The following is a 6,000-nucleotide window of genomic DNA, read 5'->3' on the forward strand; positions in this document are numbered from 1 at the left end:
GAGCTCCCCCTCCCTGTCTTCCATAGGCAGGACTGTACTGTACTCATTATTTGGGAATGCCTGCATTGAACAATACTACATGGCACAACACCAGCCCTCAACTTCTGTTTTGGTTCATAACATTTAGAGCTAAAATTATAGTCTGCTCATTTTCAATAATTTTAAAAGATTATTCTCATTTCATGTGTGCATTTTATGTGGTTGTATTCTAATCATTTCTTGCATTGTAATCTTTATATATAACAATCAAAATGTATAAAACATGAGCAATACATTGATATTATTCCTGAAATCAAGGGGAGGTCATTAAAATATGCCAAGACAGTTCAAGTTAGCAAGAAGCCTGTGACAAATGAGAATTTTTTATGACAACCTCTTCTTATAACATTCAGTTCATGTGCTTAGAGCTTCATTGAAAAGACAGACGTTATACACACAAACAAAAAAACCTACAAAAATTGAATTACAATTGTCATAAAAACAGAAGTTCTAGCTTCTGATAATGGCAGAGTAGCTTGTATCTGAATTATCCTGTTACCAACTTCAACTGTAAACTCTAAATATAACACCAAAGACAACTGAAGATAATGCAGAAGTGGATAGATGCTGCGGAAGATTCAAACCATGAAAGAAGGGAAGTGCACCAGAGTGTGACCCATTTTTAAAGGTTTTTACCGAGAGGACACCCATCACAGAACTCAAGCAGAACACCCCTGTCCTCTGGCCTGAAGGAAGACAGAGAAAGAAGTCCGACGGAGGAGAGGGGGCTAGAAACCGAGGGGGAAATCCAAAAACAGAGGAAGCCAAAACTTAATAAAATTGCTGCATTCTCATTATACATATTTCTGGTTACCTTTTACTTATGACACATGATAATAGTTTTCCATATACCACCATGATATAAATACATTTATAAATCCATTTTTGGTTTAAAAAAAAAGGTAAGTCAATGTAAAGTAAGCAGTAATTCAGTATTACAAAGAGACAGCAAAAATTTTAAAGGCAGTACCCAATGTTCAAAACCGGGGGACGCTCTGTCTTAGACCATTATTTTCCATTGTAAACCCACGCACATGTGATCATTCCCCCCTCTGTCTTATGTGCACTCTAACAGTAAGGAAGACATTGATTAGCTTTGCCTTAACCATTTTTAATGGGAAGGAAATTGGAATATGGAGTATTTTTCAACTATAGGTGATACCTCTTTTCTAGAATAGTTTGGAAAAGGCCTATGGGCTTGGGTGTCAACGAACCGGCCCCATGAGAGGCACAGCTTGGCTGTTTCTTAGATATGTAAGCTTGGATGCATTTCTTTTTTTATTTCTTTTTTTTTAATTTTTTAAGTAATCTCTATACCCAATGTGGGACTCGAACCCACAACTCTGGGATGAAGAGTCGCACACTCCACCGACTGAGCCAGCCAAACACCACTTTAAATGCATTTCTTAACCTCTCTGAACAACAGTTTTCCTGCAAGGGAGGGATCATCATCATTCTTAGGGTGCCCATTCATGGGCTTGTTGTGCAGATCAAATGAGACGTTATATGTGAAACCCTGTGGAAAAGTGCCAGGCCCACAACTGATCCACTTCATCAAACACAGTCATGGGTAAAACATTGCTCCTTGTTCAAACTGGGGTCACTCATTTCCATATTCTAAGCAATATTTGCTATACTTGCTAAAATTAAATTTGTCTGATAAACAGTTGAAGAAGTTATTTATGTAGTTTTGTCATGAGGTTGGCCTTATATTTTTTTAAGAGGCAACCAGAAACTATAAAATGAGCAAAGAAATAGGGAATATTGATGATGAGACCTGGCCCCTTCTATTTTAGTGCATTTGGATACGACTTTTGTTAGGACAAAATATCAGCCCGTGGGGGCACCTGGGTGGCTCAGTCGTTAAGTGTCTGCCTTTGGCTCAGGTCATGATCCCAGGGTCCTGGGATCAAGCCCCATGTTGGGCTCCCTGCTCCGTGGGAAGCCTGCTTCTCCCTCTCCCACTCCCCCTGCTTGTGTTCCCTCTCTTGCTGTCTCTCTCTGTGTCAAATAAATAAATAAAATCTTTAATATCTTTATATATATATCAGCCTGTGTCACCACATCCATTTCTAGATCACTTTACCCAGCTTCTGTTTTATTTCTGCCTCTGTTATCTAGAAGCCTGGAGGCTTCATCTAAAAATAAGGACTTTATTTTATGGCATAATGGCTAATACATGAGGCAAATACTTAGCTTGGGTTGGGTTTTTTTCCCAAACCAATCGACCCCTAAATCAATAACTTTAAAAAAAAAAAAATTGGGGTTGTCAATAACTGAATGGCAAACATTGTTAAATTTCCCCAAAATGTGTTATTTCCCTACAACGTTAAATTAATTTCATTTTGCCTCTGGTCTGTTGAGCTATATCTATGTTAATTTTTTTCCTCATTCTCTCTTGTGCTGTTCTTTTCTCTTCTTCTCATATACATGGATCTAAGCTTCCAAAAACTCTGACTAGGATCTTTTAGCAGTAGAAAGCAGGACACTCACCAAAGATCTTTTTCCTTCATGGCAATCACTCATATACATCCCTACTAAGAATAAAAAGCTACACCCACTTAAAAGAACTAGAACCTGGGGTGCCTGGGTGGCTCAGTCTGTTAAGCATCTGCCTTCGACTCAGGTTGTGATCCCGGGGTCCTGGGATTGAGTCTCAGTCATTCAGCCCCAGGTCGGGCTCCCTGCTCTGTGGGGAGTCCATTTCTCCCTCTCCCTCTGCCCTCCACCCACCCCCACTTGTGCTTGCTCTCTCAAATAAAAAATAAATAGAATCTCTTTTAAAAAAAAGGAACTAGAATCTGTATTTTACCAATTTTTTGGTGCCTTAAACAGAGCTGTCAATTTTGCCAGGCTAAGGAAAAAAAAAACAAACATTTTTATCTGCAATATTCTTCATAAATATGCTATGTTTGGCTTTTATAGTTAAAAACGCATCATTTCCTCCAAGTGTAAATATTTTCTTGGGATGAGAAATCCAATAAAACCACAGGTCCCAGGCCTTTGTGGTTGGTATAAAAAGCGCTGCTTTTACAGTTTTCAGTCTCAAAATGTGACAGCCGCGATTTTACTTTAAAGGTTATACTTTGCATTTTTTAAAAAGTGTTTGCAAGATTTATTCACATGTGGTTAAATGTTTCCACATCTCTGAAGTCACCTGCTAAGATCAGCCCCACTTTACATATGGGAAATCATTTATGAGAAGTGAACAATATTTCCTTTGTATCTAACCACAAGCTGGATCAGCCTCACCTTCACAATTAACTGAGCTTCCAAAATCATTATCCTCGTGCACACCGTGATTCTTTTCTTCCTTCAGAAATAGAAAAAGATTGCCTTATCCCAAAACCTTACTTTAGCTTTGGAATGTCAACAGTGCTTTCTCTTCTAAAATGTTTAGCTGAACCCCTGAGGAAGTGTGGTGTAGTGTAAAGAATCCATAGATATTGCAAGTATCCTTAGCTTCTCCAGCGCCTATTTCCATATGCATACATCTGTATTCCCTACCTCCCATGCCCCTTTGGCTTCTTATTGATGCATTTCTTAAAAGATACATTTCCAAAAATGTGGTTATGTCTTAGTGTTGAGGTATGGCATGTTCAACAATAAGTATACCTTATATATTAGAAGGGAGAAAGTATTTTTCTTAAACTGAGACCACATGAGGAGTAGATAAATTCTACTGACCATCAACAAACCCTGATTCTAACCACCAATACTCTTCAAAGCAAGCTGTGTATGCATTCCACTCCACCCCCACTAGGAAAGAGGAAAAACAGAGCCACACAGGCCTACTGTTCTCTCTTGAGCACTTGGAACAACTGTTTTGAATGGCAGCATAGACACATTGAGTAATGTCACAACTGGCTGCCAATCATTTGGGGCTAAATAAAGCTAACATTCCAGAGGCTCTTGCCCCTCTACTACTTGATCTTTTTTTTGTCCACTTCAGAACCTCTTATTTTTTTAGGAAACAAACATGCTTGTAGAACAGCTGTTCTTTGTGCCACATGGTAGCGCAGTTAGCTATGCACAGTCCCCTTCCAAACCTCTCTCCTGTTTTTCCACAGCGGTCAAGTGGAAGTCAGACCCTCTTTCAGCATCATAAAACATAGAGCTGAAAAGGCCCTATTCGTGGAATTTGGACAGGAATCCTTGGTTAAGATCATAGAGTCTTTGGAGTTAGAAATAATATGAAAGGTCATTTGGTAAGGCACAATCATTTATAAGTAAAGAAGAGAGCCAGAGCCTTGCCTGGAAAAACACTGTGATAAGTCAGCAAAGCCAGAACTCCAGTCCAGGCGTTTCCAATCCAAGTCCTGTCTCTTTCCAGCATTTTCATTCCATTTGAAGATTCAGTCGATTATTCTTGTAGAAGGCAGAACACATTTCTGCCACAGAGCCCATGTACTGGAAGAGCTTTTCCCAAAATTGCTTTGATTTTTTTTTTTTTAGCTTTTTACAAGCACTTATCTTTACTTGGTAGTTCAGTTTTCAGCAGGCATATATCTAACAATAACCAAAATGATCGTGAAAATTCCACTACTGGCCAACGTCTCTTTGCTCTACGTTTTTTGTTTTTTAAATAACCCTCTCTACTCTTCCCCCCTTCCTTCTGTGTCTAAGAGTAAAAATTGCAATTGGAGAGACACACCTAGAAATATGTGTTGACATATGCTTGGCACTGAGTTTTACACACTAGAATAGAAGAAACTCATGACATTGGGGCACACCCAAAATGAAGTGGTAGCACACTGACTAGAAAACACTGAACCAGGTCTCCAAACCAGGAGTGCTATTTCACGTGATCGGTTATATATATATATATATTTTTTTTTTTTAAAGATTTTATTTATTTATTTATTGGAGAGCGAGCGAGAGAGAAACAGCATGAGAGGGGAGAGGGTCAGAGGGAGAAGCAGGCTCCCCACTGAGCCGGGAGCCCGATGTGGGACTCAATCCCAGGACCCTGGGATCATGACCTGAGCCAAAGGCAGTCGCTTAACCGACTGAGCCATCCAGGCGCCCATGATCGGTTATATTTTGGACAGATATTTCTTGCCAGGGTGAACATACAACCAGAATTCTGGCACTCCGCTCCATTTTGTTCGATCAACACTACACTTAGAAGAAAAGAAAAAAAAGCCCACCAAAATGCTTTTTTTAAAAAAATTTTCCTGCAATTTAAATCATTCTATAAAAAATGTCAAGGAACTTACTTGGGTTAATTTAGGTAGGTAAGAATAATACTTTTTGAAGATAGCGAGGTAGCTTGGCTTTAACAGGGAGGAAAAAAGTCCTGCTTCCCTAAGTCCAAACAATCAGCTCTAACGCTTGAGCTTTCCACTTCAGGCTAGACTCCTTCCACATTCCAGAACACAGCCTGACTCTAGAAACCTGTACTACATAAGGTCCAGTTTGAGTAAGAGAACGCAGTGGGCTTTCCAAGCCAAGGATGGACTACTTACCTCTCTTCTCCTTCTGTCTTCACAAACACCGAACACAAATGCAAATAGTTCATAGATAAACTACAGATGTTTGAAGAAAGGAGAAATGTCCGAAAAGCAAACATGTAGACATGTTATTCTTTCCATGGCTGCTCGCAATATGTACGCAACTGTGTTCACGGTGCTCAGACCTACAACAACGAACCACTTGATTTTGTCTTAAAGCTTTTTCCAATTTTCATAGTGAAACTAGGTATCTGGGGGGAGGGGACTGAGGAAGAGGGGGTTGAAGGGAATCAACAAGTTTAGACCAGGCATTATCCTATCCACTTTGCCAAGCCAACTTAGATCTTCTCCACAACAATCTTGAAGCCCAAGAAGTCTTACTCTCTTTTTAAAGACTTAGAAATGATGGTCATCAAGGTTTAGCAACTTGCTCAATTCAAAGCTGGGGAAGAGCGGCATGGGGATTTATTTGACAATAAAACCTATTAGCTTTAACCCAAATCATGAC

Source organism: Mirounga leonina, unplaced genomic scaffold (genome assembly GCF_011800145.1).
Source record: "Mirounga leonina isolate KUSES-001 unplaced genomic scaffold, KU_Mleo_1.0 Mir_129, whole genome shotgun sequence".
NCBI classification, from domain to species: domain Eukaryota; kingdom Metazoa; phylum Chordata; class Mammalia; order Carnivora; family Phocidae; genus Mirounga; species Mirounga leonina.